Source organism: Typopeltis vanoorti, chromosome 10 (assembly GCF_054136105.1).
Source record: "Typopeltis vanoorti isolate ZY-2024b chromosome 10, IOZ_Tvanoo_1.0, whole genome shotgun sequence".
NCBI classification, from domain to species: Eukaryota; Metazoa; Arthropoda; class Arachnida; order Uropygi; family Thelyphonidae; genus Typopeltis; species Typopeltis vanoorti.
The window spans coordinates 38,289,251-38,313,205 of NC_143558.1; the positions used below are offsets into that span (position 1 = coordinate 38,289,251).

The following is a 23,955-nucleotide window of genomic DNA, read 5'->3' on the forward strand; positions in this document are numbered from 1 at the left end:
ATCTGGCTTAGCTTACATCTACCTCGCAGGACTAGCAGACCACATCTAGGATATCCCTTCACACGTGATCAGATGGAAGAAAATTAAGCGTTACACAAAAGTCACTACAAGTCAGAGAAAACTGTTGTTGGAATCCACAGCTTTAAAACATTTCCCAAACCTCAACAAGTATGGCTGTATCATAATGTTGGAGGTTTAATGGATTTTTTTACAACACTCAGAAAGGATTAAAAAGAATTTAATACTTCCTATATTTCGTCCTAGTCACTAGGACATCTACGGGATTACAAAAATAACTAATGTAACATAACACAAAATCATACGATACTAAGCCCAACCACGTGGGTGACACTAAAGTCCTATCTAGGTGAAGCGCCCTCTAAGGGCGGTTGTAGGTGACCTGGAATATAAAGTGGGATATCTGGCTGTATCAATTTACCAAAAATCTGGGAAACAATCGTTTCAAGATCAAATTAATCAACTCTTTATCCAACAGTGGATGGGGACAAATTAGGACTTCAGGACTGTGTTGTCTGTTACAATTTTAAACTGTTCCCACTATTAATTAATTGCTGCCATTTGTGTAATGTGACAAACTTTTTTTTTTGCTCTGAAGATGCTTTTGTTCATTTGTTTATGATGATCATACCAATGAAAGATGGTAAACATATAATATATTTAGTGATGTGGGTGGGCTACAGTTATATAATCAGGAAACCAGATCCAGAAACCATATGTGACTTTCTCAAGTCACTTCAGACCTTTAATTAACAAAATGGTCTCACACTAAGAAGTGAGAAACATCACCTAAAAACTTGCAAACGTGGGATTCAAACCCACCTCGTAGCACCTTTCGGTTGAAGAGGAGAATTTATCCACTTTGCCAAGAAAGCTGGCAACTTTTTAATACATAATTATTTAATTACTTAATTCTATTTCATTAAAATACAGTAAGTATTTGAAGCCGCTAGTATTGCAAGGAGAGACAGTAGTGTATTTGAACAGTATTTCGAAACATTTATATTGTGTAGATGTTTATAATAGTGCTTTTGTGATAGATTGGATATAATTACTGTACCATTGGTACTGTGATTCTCACAGTTTGTTTTCAGTTTTTGTTTTGATTAACGTGGAAGTGCTAGTTAATGTTACAAAAATGGCAACAGTAAAGAAGCATACACCAGCAACATGAAAAGTTTCAACTCAGAGATAGTTTTTTTCCATGGACTTTTCACAATACGATGAGACAATAGTTACATGTATGGGCCCAAAAACATTAAAGATTTATGGAGTGTTAGATTAAATGAGAAGAAACGCATTATAATGTGTGCAAAGTGCAATGAAAGATCTGCACATTCCAAAATGAGAATGTTACCAGAAATAATCAGAAAATTAATCAAAGTGTTAATGACAATAATAAAAGAAATTATGTGGAAGAGCTTAGGCAAGAGTTAATGAAAACTAAGAGTAAGGTTAAATGTATGCAGGAGGAAACAATGTTTAATGAAGAGATTAACTGATGTAAATGAGAAGGATGTCAATAGGAAAAAACAAGTATCTAAAGATGATAGCAGCTTTATATGATGATTCAATCATTAAAAGGTGTGATAAATAATAAGGTACATTACATAAGACATTTATCAGGTGGTACAATAAAACAAATATCAGATGCTTTGCACAGAAGGAAGGAAAAGTCAGCAGAATTAGTGGTGGGCACAAATGATTTGGCTAGTGAAACAAAGAATGTGGAAGGGATTTGAAAAAGTTGTTGCAGAAAGTGGAAAATAATAGTCATTGGAAAAGTGGTTATTCATTTCTGCCCAGACACGAAAGTAGCAAACTTAAAAGGAGAGCAATGATACTAAATTACAAGATGGCTCAATTGTGTTAGGCAAAGAGTGTCCAATATTCAATTTGCGAATGTGTGTGGAGTGAATTTAAAGAACATTTAGAATGGTTCAAAGCTGTGCATTTGAAGGAGTTTGGTATTGGACATTTGGATTGATTGTCATTTACTAAGAGTATACAGGGCTCATACAAAATTAATATCGCAAAGGATCAGAGAGAGAGAGAGAGAGGTTGAGAAGGACAGTAAAAAGATAGATACAAACATGAAGAAGTGATTATGGTAGGGACAGAGTGATGCAGTAGTGAAAAAGGTGGGGATAATAAGGATATGAATGAAAATCAGAATCAGGTTCAGGAAAACAGAGATGTTCAGAATTGGGAGAGAGTACGGAGTGATAGGTGGGATAGCCTCAAAGAGTGGGGAAATTGCTATGTTTATATGTGAAAGTGCCATGTTTACGTTCATGCAATTAATGTCACAATCATGTTTCTTTCAACTCAACAATAAATTGCATTTGGAGTTATTCCCACTGTCCTATTTAATAACAAATTATTACAATCACTTCGAGGTTTTGTTAGGCGCTAGTGTCGCTGCGGGGAAATTCAAAGTTACATCTCCGTGATAACACAACTTGATATCTACGAAGGAGAACGAATCGTATTACACAAAGTTTGGCAGTGTAGTGGCTGGTTGCAGCTGGAGCAATACATTACATAACTGTTATCATAACTTGCATTATTGCAAGTTTTTCATCATTAGTTTTTTTGTAATTAATTGTAAATATTGTCAATCTCGACAAAATGAGATTAAGTAAAAAGAGTAAAATAGATTTGGAACATCAAGCATTTAACCCTGAGTGGACAAACAAATATTTTTTTACGTTATTTAAGGACAAAATAGTGTGCATTGTTTGCCGGGAATCTATCGCTGTGCCAAAAGAGTACAACTTGAGACGTCATTTTGAATCGAAACATCCTAACCTTGGCAAGTTGGATGCAAGTGAAAAGCAAATAAAAGAAGTAAAGTTATTGAAAGTCCTTAGCGGTGAGCAACAAGCCTTTAAAAAAGTGACATCTGCAAATGAAGTTGCCACAAAGGCAAGCTTAAAAATATCACAAGAAATAGTTTGCATTGGCAAATCATTTACTGAGGGAGAGTTGATAAAAAAAAAGTGTCTGATGATTGCCATTTCCGAATTGTGTCCTGATAGAAAAATAATTTTGAAAATATCAGTTGATCCCATATGACTGTTCACAGTGCAGGGTGGCTGATATTGCCGAGGATCTTAAAGATAACCTGCAAAAATCGGCTAGTGAATTTGTCTATTATTTGCTTGTTATGGATGAAAGTACTGATGTGAAAGATGCTGCACAGCTTTTAATATGTGTAAGAGGCGTTAATAAGAATTTTGAGGTGACAGAGGAGCTTGCTAGTTTGTGATCGATGAAAGCAAGAACAACAGGAAAGGAGATCGCAGAAAATGTAATGATATGTGTAACCGAAAACTATCCTTAAATTTCAAGAATTTAGTAGCGATTTGCACTGATGTGTGGAAAAAATGTTGGTGCTGTAACATTTATTAAACAGTATGCAGGTAAACCATTGACAAAATTTCACTGCCTAATTCATCAGCAGGTGCTATATTCAAAGGTTTTGCAGTTCGATCATGTGATTAAAGTAGTATTTGCTCTGGTCAACTATATTCGAGCTCAGGGTTTGAAACACAGAATGTTTCAGGCGTTTCTAGAAGAAAATGATGCCGAGTACGGGGATCTACCACACCACACTGATGTACGCTGATTGAGCCACAGTAAAGTTTTGTAACGCTTTGTCGCTCTAAAAACTGAACTAGCTGAATTTTTGGAATCTCAAGAAGATATGGAAAAATTCCCAGAAATAATGGATGAAGAATGGAATCGAGATTTATTTTTCTTGTGCGACATTTTGGATCACTTGAATGACCTTAACTTACAGCTTCAAGGAAAAAATAAGTTTGTTTTTCAGTTAATGTCTCTTATAAAAAGCATTCAAAATGAAATTAAGTTTGTTTGAAAATCAACTTGCTAATGGGGGGGGGGGGGGGATATGTCGCATTTCTTAACTTGCCGACAGAATATTCATATCAGAATATCATTCAATGGTGGGTGGAAAATATAAGAAGTATATATAACTTCTAAGTGATATGAGGAGTTTCAGAAAAGAGGAGTTTAAGAAAAGAATGGCATTGAGTAACGAAGACAAAGTCTGCATAAAAGTGATTGAGGATCCACTTTCTGTCGAAGCAGGAAATCTACCTGTCGAACTCCAGATAGAAGTTATTGATTTCCAGTGTATCGGGTCAAGCATAGGGAGAGTACTTTACAAGAGTTTTATTCTATTCTGAATCAGAATAAATTTAAAAGTTTGTTGGATACTGCCTACCAGGTATTTTGTATGTTTAGGAGCACATATACGGAGGCTGTTCAATAAGTTATAAGACTATATTTATACAGAAAACAGATTACCTTTAATCGTCATCATTTACATGGTCTTTTTCGAAGTAACTATCGTGAGACATGATGCATTTGTCCCAACGTTGCGTCCACTTCTTAAACACATGTGAAAGTCCGTTTTTTTTTTTAGAGTTCTTTCAAAACAGCCTCCGCAGCTTTTACACATGCTTTGTTGCTTTCGAAATGGCGGCCTCTTAGTGGTTTCTTGAGCAGAGGAAACCAGAAATCGCATGCCGCGAGATCAGGACTGTATGGAGGGTGTGGTAGGATATCTATGTTGTTCTTCTGCAAAACGTCCACTACACCACCAGCAATATGTGGCCTTGCATTATCGTGGTGCAATAAGAAGCCATTCTTCAGCAATGAACGCTTTCTTTTGACGTGCTGTACTATTGTCCGTAAAACATCTGCATGGTATGAGCCATTTACAGTATTCCCGGGTTCTACAGCGTGTTGGTAAACAATGCCTTCGTAGTCAAAAAAACATTACGGTCATAACTTTACCAGCCGATTTTACAGTTTTTGCTTTCTTGGGGGTAGGCAAAGATGGATGCTTCCATTCATTGCTTTATTGTTTCATTGTAGGGTCCTAGTGATACAACCAAGCTTCATCTGCTGTAATGATGCATTTTAAGAAGTTGTCGCCTTCTTGTTCCAGTCTTTCTTTCCATTCTGTGCACACATCCACTCAATGCTGCATTTGCTCTGGTGTCAAGAGTTTGGGAATCCATCAGGCGCAAACACATTTCAGTCCCAAATGTTCAGTCATGATTGAGTGAACACTTCCCACAGAAATATTCAGGACAACATGCAGCTGGCGTACTGTAATTCTGCAATCCTCCTTGATGATAATCGCTGCTGTGTTGATCATTGTCTCTGTGATGGACGTTGAAGGTCTTCCCTCACGTTCAAGATCTTCCACATTTTACCTTCCTTCCTTAAAAGTTTTATGGCAGCGAAAAACACTTGCCCTCGACATTGCTTCATCGTGGAAAGCTTCGCATATTATGTTAAAAGTGTCCGATGCCGATTCTTGCAAACGCACACAAAATTTAATCGCATAACGCTGTTCCAAGGAGCTTCCATTTCGACGACTGGTCGCGGCTCGTAGGCACGCTGAAACAAGCTTGCGTTTAGTCGCGTGACACTCTGGCACATCAGCTCGTATACGCATCTATCAACTTCTTTTGTTAATACAGACAGCAACATTTCTTTATTCCACAGAAATTAATTTTGTGATGAGTGGTTTCGCGACAGTAAAATTAGTCTTATTACTTACTGAACAGCCCTCGTACTTGTGAACAAACATTTTCGGTCATGAACTGAACAAAACCAGACAGCGTTCATCTTTAAGTGATATCAATTTAGAGGCCACGTTAAGAACGCCCACTTCAAACATGACACCAAACTTTGATAAAATAGTGGCAACAAAGAAATGCAATGTGTCATCACATTGTGACATTCTGAATGTCACAATTAGACATTCAGTCACTGATATTTCACTGAGAATAAGTGTGATATTCTCAGTGAAATTATTAGTAAACTGTGTTTATGTTCAAGTGGTTTTTATTGAGAAATTTTGCAGCTATATCTGTTTGTAAATAATTTTGATTATAATTTTAATTGTCTCTCTCTAAAAAATTTAAATATGCATATTAATTAGTATTTACTGCAGACCTACTAACAAATTTACTTAAGTTTAGCTGCAGTGGACTAGTCTAAGATTCTAGGTCCGAAATGATCTGGCCCTTGGTCAGGTGGTCCAAGTTGGGTTTGGCCCTCAAAGACAATCAAGTTGTGCAGGCCTGGTATAGATGAAACTTGACTAAGGATGATATACTGTCAAACCAGAAATGGTAAGATATAGAATATTGCAAAAAGATAAGAAGGTGAAGAGGAGGGAGAATACTGTTAAATGATGGAAGAATCTTCATTCGAGAATGGAAGTGGAAAACAGTAATACATGTGAAGATTTTAAAGCTTTTTAGTGTGAAGTTAAGATCAATAGAATAGTATATATAATAGGATGCTGTTTAGGCCAGGGTATGTGGAAAGCACTGATTGTGAAATGTTTAGACAAATTATTTGGGTAAATAAAAGGAAGATGATCCTAATGGGAGATTTTAATTATAGGAATGTGGATTGGAAAAAGGAGAAAGTGTATGATAACAAAGAGAGTGAATTTGATAAGTTTCTGCAGGATGAATTGTTGTGAATGTCAAATCAGCATAAAAAGAGACCTGGGGGGGGGAACTATAAGGTGGGTGATTATGAAAAGCTCCATAGTCAACTAGCAGCAATATATTGGGTTGATGAGTTGTGCAGAAAAGATGTTGACAGTGCATGAGAAAATGATATCCGACACAAGCAATGCATAACTGCATACCAAGAGTTAAATGAACAAATAGAGTAGGAATAGTGACATCAAGCAATTCGGAAAAGAATACAGGATTGGGCTAATGGGCATAAGATTCTCTATTAATGGTCAGCATGGGGTCTATGAAAGGTAAGTCTAGTTTCAGCTATTTGCTTATATTTTATGATAAGATAATGAATGCATTCGATAAGGGAGATTCCTATACAGTGATTTTCTTGGACTTTGCAAAACACATGATAGACTGGTGTATAAGTTGCAGAAGATGGGATTAGATAATGAACTGGTTATGTGGCTTGAAGATTAGCTTTCTAAAAAGATATAAGCAAGTTGCATATGATAGGGCAGTGTTTCAGAAAAGGAAGATGAGCAGTGGCATTCCTCAGGGTTCTGTTCTTTGGGACTAAAACTTATTTGTTAATGATATTTCGTATGGATGGACTGGGGGATTTTCAAATGTTTGCTGATAATGCAAAGTTAGGTAGAATTATCAGGAGTATTGCTGATATTAATTCTCTATGGAAGATTTGAATAGACTTTTAGCTTAGATAGATGAGCAGGGTTGTCGTTTTAATATTAATAAACGAAAGGTGTTATACCTCGGGGTACAGAGATATACATCTATGTACAGGTAGCCTTCGTATAACGCGGTACTTATACAATGCTGTTTCAATATAACGCGGTCTACAAATTGTAGTATCCCTTGTACAACGTGGTTTCGATATAAGACTGTGTCTACAAACTAGTAACCCTTTATCTTTTCATATATTTTTCAACACACGACTTAAAAATCAAATTTTATCTTCGTCAAATTTGCATCTGCCTCTTATCGCGCATGTAGTTATAAGTAGCGAATTTATATTAGGGGAAACACCCTTTAGCACACATGTACCTCAATTGTTTACCGTATAAAGTATTTATTGTTGAAAATTATCTTCGTTTTCTGCCAGGAAAGCGCATTAAAATTCATAAGTGTGTTCATCTCAAGCTGAGCAATTTATTTTTTGGTGAGTTACATAAAATATGTAATGCTTTTTTATGTATAAAGTTTATTTTTATAGTAATGGCCACTTAGAGGGCTTTTGCAATATAGTTGAAAACGAAATTAGTGAATTAATCAATGGGGGAAATAGATTTAAATGAGGAGGAACTGGTACAATTAATAGATGACGTCGAACCAAATGGCAGGGAAAGTTCTGCCAAAGATTCTGATTGCGATGAATCTGTTAAAGAATTCAGTTTAAAAAAATTAGCCAAAGGATTGAACTTGGCAAGAAAGTTATTTTATGGATAATGATCTCTCAATGGAGAAGTCCAGAAAATTCATGAGACAATTGGATATTTGTTTAGATCCATATTATGAACTTACTAAAAAATTACAGCATAGTGGTAAGCAAGGTCTTATTACTGACCTCTTGAAAACTAAATCAGCTTAAATATGCAATGAGAATTATACAAATGATGTGCAAGAGATTTCAAGTGATGAAGACATCCAGCCACTCTTAAATAAAGAAGATCTACGAAATGTTAGTTTTGAAGACAGCGATGAAGATTAAAATATGCACTTTATTTTATTTTGCTTATATTACTTATATTATAAGCAAAAGAAAATACTTGTATTTTATTTTGCTTATATTACATAATACAAGCAAAATATAATAAAACTTGTATTTTGCTTGTATTATGTTCAATGAAGTTTATGTACAATTTATAATTTTATACTATGTATTTGTTTCATAGTTTATATGTTTTCTTAACTTACATGAATTACCTGAATTAAATAAAAATATATTTTTGTTGGATGTGTCACTGTTTATATGATCTTAAAAAAAAAAACGATTTCGGAACCTAACCCTACTTTTTCTATGTGATCTGAGTCTCGCATAACACGATTTATATAACGCGCCATTTCTATAGTACCTAACATCCACGTTATATGAGGGTTACCTGTACTGTATCGGTGGATCTGTATTTCAGGAAGTGGATGAGATCTAGGATCCTGGGGAAAAGGTAAACAGTGGACTAATGGTCTGAAGGCACATGAAAGTGTTGTAAAAACTGCACATCATATTGCTGCTATGATAAAAAGTGCATTGGCATGTAGGAATAAGAAGATGGTGGTGGTGCCTCTATATAAGGCATTGGTCTAACCACACATTGACCACAGTGCTCAATTGGTCATCTATTTTTTATGGCAAAGTGATATCAGGACTCTGGAGTGTTTGTTATGCAGATCGGTTTGAGGGAATGTGGATGACAGAGACTGGTGGATAGGAGGAAAAGAGGAGATATGATTAGTTAAGGGATTCTACCAGATTAATACAGAATGAATTATAAAAAGAGTGAACAAGATTTTTTAACATGGAGAGTTGTTGGCAAGTGCAATGCACTGCCAGAGTGCATTTTGAATGCAGAGAGTGTAAATAAATAAATCAGCTTTGTTTATTTAAAGTTCATTATGACATATACCATATTTTTCAGATAATAAGATGCACCAGACTGTAAGACACACCCCAAATTTATGAGACAAGTTTTAGAAAAAATATTATATAAACATATTCATCACAAATCTTAAATTTCATTTATTATTACCATAACTTCATCAGTTCATCTTCATTCATCTCATTACTGTCACTTATCATATTATTGTCTGAACTATTGTTATCACTCTCTTCAAAAACTGTTATCTTCAGTACCATCCATTGCATTACTTATGCCGTATTTTAAAAGACTTAATAATCGCCTTGTCCATTCAAAACTGCACAAGTTTGCCCACTAACTATTATTGACATCAGTAAAGTTTTCGTATGAAAATCGAGAATTCCCATACATGCAGCGAGACATATATTTGGCTCTCATCGAAAAAGTGGGAATCCTAAACTTACCTGTTATCACCTCTGGACCATAAGACGCACCCCAATTCTAAGTTGATTTCTCTAAGTAAAAAGGTGCATCTTCTAGTTGAGTGTGCCTCTCGCCACAAGCACCAACTCCATGGTGGTTACCAAAATAATAATTACTTAATGATGCATAACGATATGTACATACAACTCTGAATTCACAAAACTTCTTAAAACAAAAAGGTCTCAGCAATTTTTTTGTTGTTGAAACAAAAATTTCAGATTCTGAGATGTTTACTATTATTACATCACACCTCCAGGGAGTCCAAAGACTCATCGAGGGAGGGCATCTACTCTACAGCTCTTCGTCTCACTCCACCAACCTTCATCAGCTAACACCAATGCCATCTACAGCCGACTACCACCACTAGTACTTTCGCAGACAATCACAACATCCATGCCCACGGCGGGATTCGAACCCGCAGCCTTTTGGCTGGAGAGCAGATACGCTAACCACTCGGCCAACCAAGCTGGTGTAGTTAGTGTATTTATTTAGCAAGCACGTTGTGCTTATCAGAAGCAAATCATTCTTAAATAGATTTTTTTTTTCTTTATCTATGAATAATCAGGCAGGTTACAATCATAGAACTTTATTAATTTTAATTCAGTGGCTCTTACCTGGGCAGTAGCAAAAATTCCCGTATTTAATCTAGCAACCCTATTTATATTGTATGTTTGGCAACACTGTTCAGAATATTGTGTCTGACAATACTGTTCAAATTTATTCGCTACTTATTTTTTAGAAATTTTACACTGAAAGTTAGGTAATTGGGCTACTTTTTGATCTGAATTTAATACATTGAAAATAATTAATTTGGGCTATTTTTAGCAGAATCCACTACTTCTATAAGCTTTATCTACTACTTTTCCTAACACCTATCTGACAACCCTGGTTTGCAGATTACATCTAGCCTGTGGTATTGTGTGGTGCACTTCACTGATATTGAGTAGGAATGTAGCCCACTAAAATGATGAAAAAAGTGTTGTCAATACTCAAGCGAATATTTAAAATATGGAGTTATTCCATCTATAAATAATGAGCAGTTACCAAAACTCTCATCTTCCTGGCTATAAATGAAGTTTTAGATACAATGATTGGCCCAGGTAAAAGTAATATGATGTCATCAATTCCTGTCAGCAATAGTTTCAGTATTAACAAGAACTGACGAAATGGCAAAGGACATTGAAAAAAAACTTCGTGATGATTTAAAAACCATAGAATTTTCTTTGCAACTCGATGAGACAACTTTATGTGACAATGAAGCTTTGTTAATGACCTAGGTACATTATATAAATAACTATTAAAGAAATTATTGAAGAATTTCTATTACTGAACAACTGAAAATTGACACAATTTTTAAGGTTGTTAAAGACTTTAATGCTAAACGCATTCCTCTCACAAATACTGTTGCATGTGCAACTGATGGAGCACCAGCTATGATTGGTTGTTACCATGGATTTAAAGTACATTTAAAAGAAATGTGTTTATACCTTTACAATCCAAATATCTTTACAATTGACTGCATTCTTTGTAGACAGCACTTAGCTGCAAAACATCTTAGTGGTAGACTACATAAGGCTTTGAACAATGTTATTAAGGCAACGAATAAAATAAAAGCCCATTAATTGAATACCCGTATTTTTTGGGAATGATGAGATGAGAACATTTATAATGTTCTAAAAAAAGGAAATGGTTGACATCGCATATTTTTCCATATTTTCACCAAATTAAATAAGGTCAACATCAAATTGCAGGGTAGCAACATGAATCTTATTAAAGCAAAGGGAATTATAAATGCTTTTATCAGCAAACTAACATTCTATAAGCAGAGTATTTCAAGACAAGATTTTCTGCAGTTCCCAAACTACAAATAATAGATGATGATTTAATATCAGATACAAATTTGGATTTGTTATTTTCCCAATCTTCTGACACTGAAAGAAGACTTCATGATCAGATTCAAAGACTTTCATGAGCTTATCATACCCAAATGTGTCATAAATCCATTTCTTTCTGATGTCACTTCTATTCATCCAAATTTGTGTAGAGAATTTAATGACTTAAAAAATGATTTTGAAGCTCAAGTATAATTTCAACAGTGTAAGTATGAAAGATTCTGGCCAAACAGGCAATGCAAATATCCTCAGCTTTGGCAAAGAAATAAAATTACTGCTCAATGCTTTTCCTTCTTCATACTTGGTCGAGAAAGGATTCAGCATTGTGTTGCAATTGTTAACTAAGCAGCGAAACAGACTGCAAATAAGTGAAAGAGGAGACTTGAGATTTCGTTTGTCAAACATTGACCCTGATATTGAAAAATTAGCAAGATCATCTGGCTCAGGGCAGCGATTAATGATTGGCCTATTAAATACAGTAAGTTTTACATCTTTTTTGAGTAAAAATTTATTTGTATCAGAGTCATTAAATTTTAATTAACTATTAGTTCAAATATGTTGATGGTAATTTAGGTTTACTAATAATATATTATAATTATCTTACTGAATCATAAACGTAGTGTAAAATTGAGCAGGAGGTGCCAGGCAAAAAAAAGATTAAGAACCACTGTTTTAACTGAATTTTAATTCAACATGCATTGTGGTCTTTTTGGTTGAAACATCTTCGGGAAGATACAGTAATCCCTCGATTAATGCACCCCCGATCAGTGCATTTTCGATTAGCTTGTCATTTTTTTTCGACACCCAAATTCGATTAGTGTGCCTATATACATCTTAAAAAGAAATGGTACAGATTTTAAAATTTTTATCTATAAATTTTTATGGCTAACTATTTCAAAAAATCACTCACCAGAATGAAATAATTTACTTACCGATTTAAAACATTTTACAAAGTTATTTTTAATGGCATACTACACTACTTCCATGTACACTATGTCCCAAATTTTTATGTCACAAAAATTTATGTCGTCTGCTATAGTAAGTCCACAGATTCGAGACCCTTTGACACTTTTGCGCATGTCACAAAAAAGGAGAATCATTCCGATAATATAGTAATCAATCCGTTCTGGGATGAGTTGTTTATTATTGCACATCGGAAAATTAAGTTCTTCTTTTATGATCATTGTAGTTTTAAAGTGGTAACTATTTTGCTTGTATAATAGTTGGGAAATTTTATCTATAAAGATAAAATTTTACAAGGACATATGAATTGTTGGCGAACAAATGAAGGACATATGAATTGTTGGAGAACAATTCATATGTCCTTCATTTCTTTCTCTCCTACAATGATAACATCCAAAAGTTAATTAAATCTCATTCTGAAGAATTCAGCGATTCCGACCTGCTAAATTTAGATGCACAGCAGGAAGATCCCAAAGAATATGAAGAAAATTTAACCACTGATAGTTAGCCAAAAGAGATTTCACAGAAACAATTTGAAAATATTTTTCGTACGATCAAAGTTTTTAAGCAGCAATGTTTAGAGGCTGATCTTGATGAAGAGAGAAGTAGTAAAATTGCAGAAGAGCAGAAGAAGCAATAGTGCCATACCGTCGGTAGTATGAAAAAAAGAAACAAAATGCCCGCCAAACTACATTAGCTCAATTCTTTGTTAAGAAGTAGAATAATAAATTTATATTCTGAATATGTTTTATTGTCTTTCAGCTTCATGGTTTTCCTTTAACTAGACCCTGAGACATCCTAATTCTTTTATAAAAAAATTAAGGGTCAAGAAAGAAATCTGAGGAACGAATCATACATTTTCCCATAGGTTATTATTATGGGCAACTCCAAGGAGTCCATAGACTCATCGAGGGAGGCCCTCACATCATGTCAAGAAACAACTATTTAACATTCACACAGTATCTATCATACTTTGCCTTGAAGTCATTTACAGTCACAGCATCCACATACTCAGGCAGCTTATTCCACTCTCTACATCAAAAAACCTAGCTCTAACACCCTTGTTAACCACACTCTTGCCCAGCTTCCATGTATGGCCCTGGTCCTTCCACCACCAGTCCTATTCTCAAAAATATCTTCTGAATTAATCTTATAGAAACCCTTCAGTAATTTGAATGTCTCAATCACATCACCCATCACCAATTTGTGCAACCCACAAATCTTCAACCTGTTCTCATAAGGTTCACTCCATAGACCTGCTATCATCTTGGTCACTCGCCTCTGGATCCTTTCCACCTCCTCCTCATCCAGAAGAAACCCTGGCACCCATATCTGGGCACAGTAGTCTAGATGGGGGCTTATCAATGCCCGATACAGAGGAACAATAACCTGTTTATTTTTGCTTGTTAAAGTTTTTCAGCAACCAAGTGATTTGATGAGCTAATTTAGCCAATTTTGCAATGTGCCCCCTAAACTTCAACTCCCTATCCACCAACACTCCCAAATCCTTGGCCTCGTCAATCTCCTGGAGTACACTTCCGCCAATGTGATATACTGCAACTAATCTTTTCACCTCAAAATGCATAACCTTACATTTTGCCACATTATATTGACATCCATTCTCCTTAGCCCAGTCCTTCAAACTATCCAAATCATCCTGCAAAATTTTGACATCCTGCGCACTCACTATTGCTCTACCCAACTTTGCATCATCAGCAAACAAATGAACAGTTCCTCTCAAATCCTTTCCTATATCATTAATGAACAAATTGAACAGTAGTGGTCCAAGAACAGAACCCTGCGGCACACCACTAGTCACAGCCCATCTTTTGGACTCTACTCCTGAATAAACCACTCTCTGATATCTCTCCATCAACCACCCTCCTATCCATCTCACAACCCTATATCCATTGCCATGTGCTGCAGTTTACTGGTTAGAATTCCATGTGGTATCCTGTCAAAGGCCTCAGCAAGGTCCAGTAGAATCACTGTAAACCCATTACCCTTATCCAGTTCAGCCGTCACTGTGATATAAAACGTGAGCAAGTTACTGAGGCATGATCTACCCTTCACAAAACCATGCTCTCCCCCATACAGTATCCCATTTTCATCTATCCAATCCTGTATTTTCCTCTTGACTATTTTCTCCAGACCTTGACAATGATTCCTGATATGCTGGAATCGTTGTCAACAATTTATTTACAACAGCAGTCTTGGAACCTCCTTTATGCAGTGAACTATTTTCCCCTCTTTCCACCCCCTTGGGACTAACCCAGACCCGAGACTCAAATAAAACAAAATGGTCAAGGGCACTAACAATTCTTTAGCTGCTTCACGTACGACACGAGCTGGTATACCATCCAATCCCACAGACGTATTGACATTGAAGTTTTGTAATAGACTATTCACCTCAACTTCGTTCATCACAATTCGATATAAGCTGTTGGTTCTTTCATTTCTGCAATGTTACCACTTGGATGACATACTCTTGCAAAGTGCTCGCTCAGTAATTCCACTATATCAACTGATTCGGTTACCTCCCTACCACTGGCATTCTTTAAAATCATTCTGCCATATACATTTTTCTTTTACTTGCAACATATTGAAAAAACTGTTTGGGATTCTCTTAGCCTGCATGGCTAATGTTCTTTCATAATCTGCTTTTGCTTTTCTTACCACACTCGTTACCTTTCTGGCCTATAATAATAGGTTATTATATTCGATTAGTGCATTTTCGATTAACGCGCCTGTTTTAAAGAATGCATTAGGCGCACTAATCGAGGGATTGCTATATTTAACATAAACAAAACAGATTTCTATGAATTGAAAGATAATGGACTGGCAGTTTAATCACGTGCATTAGGCACATCATGTAAAGTCTATACACTGTTGTACAAAGCTTGTATATGACTGCTAGCATAACACAGATCACCGAGCTGTTTTAAGGTAACAGGTGAACCCATTCTCTTATTGTGAACTAAAATGAAATTACTAAAAAATGAATTAAGAAACAGCATGGCACAGTCACAATTAAACCACTAAAGTTTAAGGGCATGAACATGAGATTTTACAAAATATTAACTTTGATGACCTAACTTTATAATGTTAGCTTTGCTATGGGGAAGCATGTGGGTAGGAAGGAGGGAATTGTTGTGTTATTTTTGTTTTGAATATCGCCTTCACATCCAACAATGGAATTACTTGGGACTTCAAAATCAATAAGTATCTTATTATTATTATTACTGAATAAGGAAATGTGATAGGGACCTCGCATTTCTCTTCCTGCCGGGGGCCCAAGAAGGTGTTGATTCGGCCCTGGTTACACACACTAATTAATGACTTCGAGATGACATGAGGTATAATTCCTTGAGTTCAATTTAATGTGCTGTGTGAGTAAATTACCTATGAAGATTCCTTGAACACGCTGATGAAAGTATCCTCTTTAAACTAAGAGGCAAGCAGCATGCTACCCAATCTACAGTGTGCCACAGGTCTGCTTCGTTCTTCTCTATTATTTTCAAGATCACTTACTTTTTTTTTTATGAATTTTTAAACTTCTCCCGGTCTGATCCACATACGCCATTCAACAGGAACAAGCAATCTTGTATACCCAAGGGTGTTTATACATAGTCTAGGGATAAACACTGTTCGAACTTGAACAGTGCATAAACCATTATCTGTAAATTGTTGACAGCTTTCAACACATACAAATCATATGTATAATGTGCATACAACAGCACTCAATGTTCAAAATGTCATTCTTTTGTCTTCACGCATGCCTAAAGTCTTTGAGGCAGTATACACAATGTACAACAGAAACGCTACTACTGCTAGGTCCAAATCAAACTTCAGGCTGATGATTCTGAGGTGCCATTTCTCGCAGGCTACTTTCTCAAGCTCCGACCACAATTTGAGGTCTAATCAGATGGTGATATGTGGTGAGGCACATTTGCCTACAGTGTTGTGTAGTCCTCGCCATGTGTGCAGGGACAGAGTCCTGTTGGAAGGTCCCCTGTCTACCATGAAAGAAAGTGTTGTTTAGGAGAAGCAGAACAAGTTCCAGCACGATGTCTTGATACACTTTGGCAGAGATTTTGATCCATTTCTCACAGAAATTCAACTTAGATAACCCTTAAATATCATTTCCCTCCCCCTTACTAAACCATCACTGATACATGGTGATGACTTCTCTGAATCATGGGTGCTATGACACGTGCTGTGCAACCATCTGGAGGATATACATGAGAGCTTTAAATGACCCTTTAATAGTGAAAATCTTCTCATCTGTGAAGAGGACATATGTGTCTGTTGTTCGGGTACCACTGGAGAAGTGCCTTTGAATTTAACCCTGTGCTGCATAAGCTGTGGCAGTAGGAAGTGTCCAGTAGAACAACGAGAGGCTCTCACCAGGTCATCAGTTAGTACACGACATTGTTCGCTGCAAAACATTCATTTGGATGTACCATCTTGGTGGTATGCCTTCAACAGCCCTCAAGATGTTACATCCTAATGAAGCATAGTCGCTCTGTTCTTTGGTGGTCAGATAATTCTGAATTGTTTATGATTATAACGGTTGTCCAATATACAAACATCCTGCTGATACAGAGTGTTTTTAGCATGTTGAAAATAACACGTGGCTAAATTCTAACCTTCATCATCAAATTCCTGTTCTATAGCCTCAACTACAGGAAAAATTACATCGTTACTAACTTCCTACCTACAATTTTCCTCCAAATCAGTCTGATACATGTCAAGACTCCAACATTATCAGATCTAATATATCTATCTTCTACAGCACTTTTTATGTATCAATCCACCTATATCTTGGTCTTCCTCTGGGTCTTTTTCCTGCCAACCTGGCAGAGAACACTTGTTTTGCTAATCTTTTCTCGCCCATTCTGTTTAAGTGAGCATACCACCTGTAGCTCTGCTAATGCATTCCTGGATGCTGAAAATGTCAAGTTCTTTCCTAATATCCTCGTTTTTAATATCATATTGCCATTGATGCCATCTATTCATGCCCCTAATCTTTCTCAGGACTCTCATATCTGCGGTTTCTAGTCTTTCATCAAATGTTTTACTTCTGATCCAGCTCTCAGATCCACAAGTTATAATTGGCTTGAATACTGTCTTGTAAACAGCTAATTTAGGGTTTTGGCTAATTTCTCTCTTATTCCATATAAATTTATTCAGTTGACTTCTACCATACCAGCTCTGTTGATTTTGTTGTCTATTTCCATATTTAATTCACAATCTTCACTAAAAATCGTGCCTAAGTAATCGAAATGTTTTACTTGTTCTATAGGTTCTTCATTCACAATACAGTTGATATTTTCAATACTTCTGACTATTTTCATTGTTTTTGTCTTGTTATTGCTAACCATTGTACCATAAATATTACAAGAGTTATTCAATTTAATCAAGGTAATCTTGAAGACTTGTAGTGGATTTATTTAGACGTATAACATCGTCTGCAAAAGCAAAGAGCTGAGATTAACATCTCCAATTTTGATATTAACTTTAATACCACATTCCTTCATAATGTGATACATATAAATAATGAATAACAGAGGGATGATATACATCCTTGTCTGACACCAGATTAAGCACTAAACCACCTACCTTCCTGTACTTCCTTCAATTCTAACTGCACACTTACAACTCAAATAAAGACTAAGTATTGCTTGATATATGCCCCATTGACACCATATAACTGTAGCATTTCGAATAGCTTCTCTCTTGGCACCTTGTAGATCTGGAAAAGGAATATGACAACTTAAATATATTCCCATGATTTCTCAACTATCTGTCGTAAAGTGAAAATCTGATCCCGACAGCCTCTATTTGGTCTGAATCCAGCTTGTTCTTCACCAAGCTTCTCATTCACAATACTTCTCAACCGTTTCTCAAGTATACTTGAATATATTTTACCAGGAATACCAAGTAGAGAAATACCTCAGTAATTCTCATATTCAGTTTATTTCCCTTTTTATATATGGGTACTATGAGAGCTCTACTCCAATCATCGGGAATTCGTCCCTCTGTCCAGGCCTTCTGAACTATGCAGTGGAGCCACTGTAAGACTCTTATACTACCATACTTCAGCATTTCTGGTTGAATATCATCTACTCCTGCTGCCTTTCCATATTTCAAGCCTTTGATGGCTTTTTCTACTTCAAGTATGGATATGTATTCCTGACTGCATGCCTGGTCAGTGTTTTTTAGCACTGTGCTGTCTTCACTGCTTGTTTCATTTAGAAGTTTTTCAAAGTAATTACTCCATACTCCAAGGATATCTTTTTCTCCCGTTTTCATGTCAACTTTGTCATCTCAAATTCCTTTTACAGTACTTTTTCCTCCATTTCTGAGCTTCTTCAACAACCTCCAGAATATCTTGCCACCTTCTTCATATTTAGTTTCTGTGCTCTTATCAAAGTCTTCTCATGACTTTTGTTTAGCTAGTTTTACACAGTATTTAGCTTTTTTACATTTGTCGCTGTATTCTCTAAGAGCACAAGCTGACTTATTTGCCAGGAACTTTTGATATGCTTTCTTCTTTTCTTTCACTGCTTCTTTAACTTCCTGTGTCCACCATGTTGTTCTGATTTTCTATCCTTAAAGACAGCCTCACCACAGGCCTCTCTGGCTGAATTAATCTGTTTTTTTTAGAGCATGAAACTGAATCTCCAAGGTTTGGTTGCTGTTCTCAAACTCTTTCATTTTTTCTTCAATCATGTTTGTGCATTTTAGTCTACAATTCACATCTGAGAGCTGCTCAACCTTTATTTTGTTAGATCTTGAATGGGTAAACAACAAAAGAGTCATTCATTCAAGATTTATCAAGAAACACAATTCTGAGCTAGAAATACTTGTACTATTAGTTAAGAAAGCAAAATATAAAAGAAAACCTGTTACAATTACCTTAGAAAGAAGTAAAGTTGAGGAGAAAATTGTATGTTTAAGTAGAATTATACTGTTAAAGTTATTGATGTCAAAATTATACTCTGTGTAAGAATGTAAATCTAAGTGCAAACAAAGGTTCAAAGTTGTTCCTGTTTTTCTCGTGTGGTCAAGCAGAGTACTGACCAATCGACAGCGCCTGAAGTAATCTCCTTCCCGGTTGCTATCTGAAGGAGTCGGGCATGCTATACGTGAGCTGACGGCAGACCCCAACTAGGGCCATCGGTAAAAGTTTACCGATGCGAGACAGCGGAAAAGTTCACCAAAAGGGACAGCTGAGATGACGATATCGATCCGGTAGACAAGCATTTGTACGGCAAAGTGCAAGAAATGGTGATTTGCGTCGATCAGCGTAACCTCCACGTGGACGCAACTTGATAAAGCAGAAAGACATCTGACTACAAAGGACAGACGAAAGAAATGCAATATCCTCTCAGGACACTGGTAATGTACAGTAAATTCCTTATTCTTGTAACAATTAGTATTGGGGGCAAAGAGAGAAGAACAGATTTCTAATTGAGAAGAGAACTTTTAAGCGACTTTTGTGCTCAGTAACGTGTTAATCATATTGGACTAGTAGTTGGAAGCCTGAGAGTATGTAACACTTAGTTGAATGTGAATTGATCTTTGTTAGCAAGTTTTACTTAGAATTTTGAACTAGCATTTTATGATGAATGTGTACTTATTTAACCTAGGGATGTAAATAGAGTATTTGATAATTAGAATGTTCCTTATTGCTTAGCTAGTGAATTAGAATTTTGATATGACATACCTTTGATGTGTGGAAGTTTACTGTATGTAATTTGATAATTAATAAACATGTTTTTTCTATAAATCTGAGTTTGTCTGAGCATGAGACTGATTTTACCACTTGCTAAAGTTTAAACCTATGAACAAGGGGAAATTAAAGAAAGTTATAGTCCATGACTGCAATATTGAAGTTTCTATAGGCACTTAATACTTTAACAAGATTAGGTAATACTTGAACTCTGGGAAGGTTTCTTTGTACAGAATTCTTCTGTATTAGGACTCTGGCTTTTTTAAATAACGAAACCTGTGGTGCGTTCATAATTAGAAGAAACACACGTATAAACCACAGTGAAAATTATTTAATTGTAAATATTTCATCCTCAGTATCTTAGAACATCATCAGTACAGTATTTAAACAAAATTAGGAATAACATACAGTTAGGGCGCATGATTACAATAGAATCTCATGAAAATGTACATAACGTGCTAAAGTAGTACAAAAAAAAAACGTTAATTATTTAAAACAATTTTGTATGATAATTTCCCATACTTTAGGAATAGTAAGAATGTCGTTGCGGTTTAGGTTTGGTCTGTGTAGTAGGGCTTCAGAACTTTCTTTGTATAAAAGTTCATGTTTAAATAAAGATCTATGTAAAAGTTTAGCCTTTTCCCAATGGATCCTATAGTTTGGATTTTCAATTCCGTGTTGGGATAGGCCAGATTTCTGCAGTTTAAGAAGACGAATGTGGTCTTGATGTTCCGAGATGCATTTCTGAACAGACCTACCTGTCTGTCCTAAGTAAGATAATTTGCATAAGCATGGAATCTCATAAACACCAGGTAACATCAAGGGTGAGAATTTGTCCTTAGGAGAAGGTAATAAGTTGTAAATTTGGTTGATAGGTTTCTAAGTAGTAAGTTTTTTGATCCTACGAATCGTCAACTCAGAAAATTAAATAAGCTACTTAATGAAACTTCCTCCTCAGATGAAAAAACAATAAAAAAACTTAAGACATACCATGCAAGACCTCCTAGAATTTATGGCTTACCTAAGCTACACAAAACTAATGTTCCACTTAGACCCGTCATAGACTGTATCGGCTGTCCAACGTACAAGTTATCAAGATTCTTATCTAACCTTCTCCGCCCTCACATAGGCCACTCAGTCTCTTCAATCAAAAATTCTACTGAGTTTCACACAAAAATTAAAGACATTCAACTATCAAAAACTGACTTGTTAATCAGCTTCGACATTGTCTCCCTCTTCACAAACATTCCCCATAAAGAAACAATAGAATTATTAACTCAAAAATTTCCGCCTGATATAGTTGAATTGTTCAAGTTTGTTATTGCATCAGGTTACTTCACCTGGAAAGGTCAAATTTACAAGCAAGAAGAAGGAACAGCAATGGGATCTCCTTTATCACCAAACCTAGCAAATTTGTTTCTAGAACACCTTGAGGAAAAAATATTCACTTTTGAACCCAAACCAAAAATTTGGCTAAGATATGTCGATGACGTATTTGCAGTCTGGAATCATCCCGAACCTGAATTACAACTGTTTCTAGATAAAATTAACCTTCTTCATCATCGCATCAACTTTACGCTAGAAAAAGAATCTCCACAGGGCATCTCTTTTTTGGATTTACACATCCAAAGAAAAGAAGACGGTTCCATCGCCACGTCTGTCTTTCGCAAGTCTACATTCTCAGGTCGCTACATTCACAATTCTTCTGCTCATCAACAATCTCAGAAATCTGGCATTATTAAATCGCTAGTTTCCAGAGCACACAAATTCTGCTCCTCTGAAGAATCTTTAAACCAGGAATTAGAAGTAATCAAAAATACAGCCATTCTAAATGGATATAATCCTAAAACAACTCAAAAAATCATCAGTAGTCACTTCTCCATACATCAAACCAGACAGGAAGAAGTCCATAGGATTCCCATACCTTACGTTAAAGGCATCTCAGAACGTCTTTCTAAAATTATGAAGAAATACAATTTTGCCACTACTTACAAACCTATCAACCAAATTTACAACTTATTACCTTCTCCTAAGGACAAATTCTCACCCTTGATGTTACCTGGTGTTTATGAGATTCCATGCTCATGCAAATTATCTTACTTTGGACAGACAGGTAGGTCTGTTCAGAAACGCATCTCGGAACATCAAGACCACATTCGTCTTCTTAAACCGCAGAAATCTGGCCTCTCTCAACACGGAATTGAAAATCCAAACCATAGGATCCATTGGGAAAAGGCTAAACTTTTACATAGATCTTTATTTAAACATGAACATTTATACAAAGAAAGTTCTGAAGCCCTACTACACAGACCAAACCTAAACCGCAACGACGTTCTTACTATTCCTAAAGTATGGGAAATTATCATACAAAATTGTGTTAAATAATTAACGTTTTTTTTTTTTTTTTTTGTACTACTTTAGCATGTTATGCACGTTTTCATGAGATTCTATTGTAATCATGCGCCCTAAGTATTTAAACAAAATTATTCCTAATTTTGTTTAAATACTGTACTGATGATGTCCTAAGATACTTAGGATGAAATATTTAAATTAAATAATTTTCACTGTGGTTTATACGTGTTTCTTCTAATTAGGACTCTGGCTGGCGCAGCTATATCAAACAAATTTTGTCAGAGTGCCGAAAGAGGAGAAACGGCCCCAGAGAGATAGGTTAGAGATTTCAGGCTTAGTAGGTACAACAGGGATTTAGGATAGAGAAATAACAGAAAAGTAACGACATAACAATTTGCTTTAAAATTTTCTTATATGTTCTTCTTTTTAATATGAAATTCAATTTTATTCTGCTCAAGACTAAATGGCGATCACTTCCAATTCAAATCCTCTGTACACTCTGGTGTCCTGCACCAGGAAGAAAACATCACTATCAACAATAACATAGTCAATGACTTTTCTTATTCTTTGCCTCTTCTCTCCATGTGAATTTGTGCACATTTTTATGTTGGAACATTGTGTAAGTAATAACCAGTCTATGTCCTGAGCAGAAATCCAACAGGTATTTGCCATTATTATTAGCTTTGCTCTTTTCTCCAAATTTTTCCAAAATATTTTTGTATATCTGACAATCATTTCCCACTCTGCTATTTAGATTCCCAACAAAAACCAACTTTTAATTTTTCATTGTGTCAGTTGCTTTTTCTCAATTTCTTAGCTTCTACCTTAGTAGAACCTTCTGTAGGACCACAGGCACAAATAAGTCTCATTGTCCAGTTCCCCATTCTCATATTTGCCCACATCACTGTACTTGATATTGCCTACCATTGAAGAAGATTAGCTTCGAATTTAGTGTTGAATGCTATGTCTAATCCTTTTCCTTGACTGTCATTGCCTGAATATAACATTTTGTATTTATTACTCAGAAAGACCTCACCAGTTTCTGTCTTTTTTGTTTCAATCACCCCTATTATGTCAATCTGGTACTTATCTAATTCCTCAGCTAGCTCCATTTCTTTGCCATTCAGGCTTCTTATGTTGATAGTACCGATCTTTAACTTTGGTGATGTTCAGTTGGGGTGTGCTTTCAGATTTGTTCCAGTAGCTGACTTTTCGCTGTTCGCCCTGGTAAAAACAATGGGGCCTTGTTTTACTGGGCGACGCCCCAGCCAGCATGAAATTCTGTCATGTTGTACCATCATTTTTTATTTTGGTTTAAGACAATAAGAATACAATTTGGTCGACTAAATCCCAAATTGTCAGCCCATCCTCGTCCGTTCAATATCCAAGTA

The 23,955-nt window shown here is 35.8% G+C and overlaps 1 protein-coding gene across 1 annotated transcript in view; it reads right to left on the reverse strand.

The window, feature by feature from the left end:
• The window catches only part of LOC150102348 (poly [ADP-ribose] polymerase tankyrase-like), a 1,002,656-nt gene that overhangs the window by 970,594 nt on the left and 8,107 nt on the right, over positions 1–23,955 (reverse strand).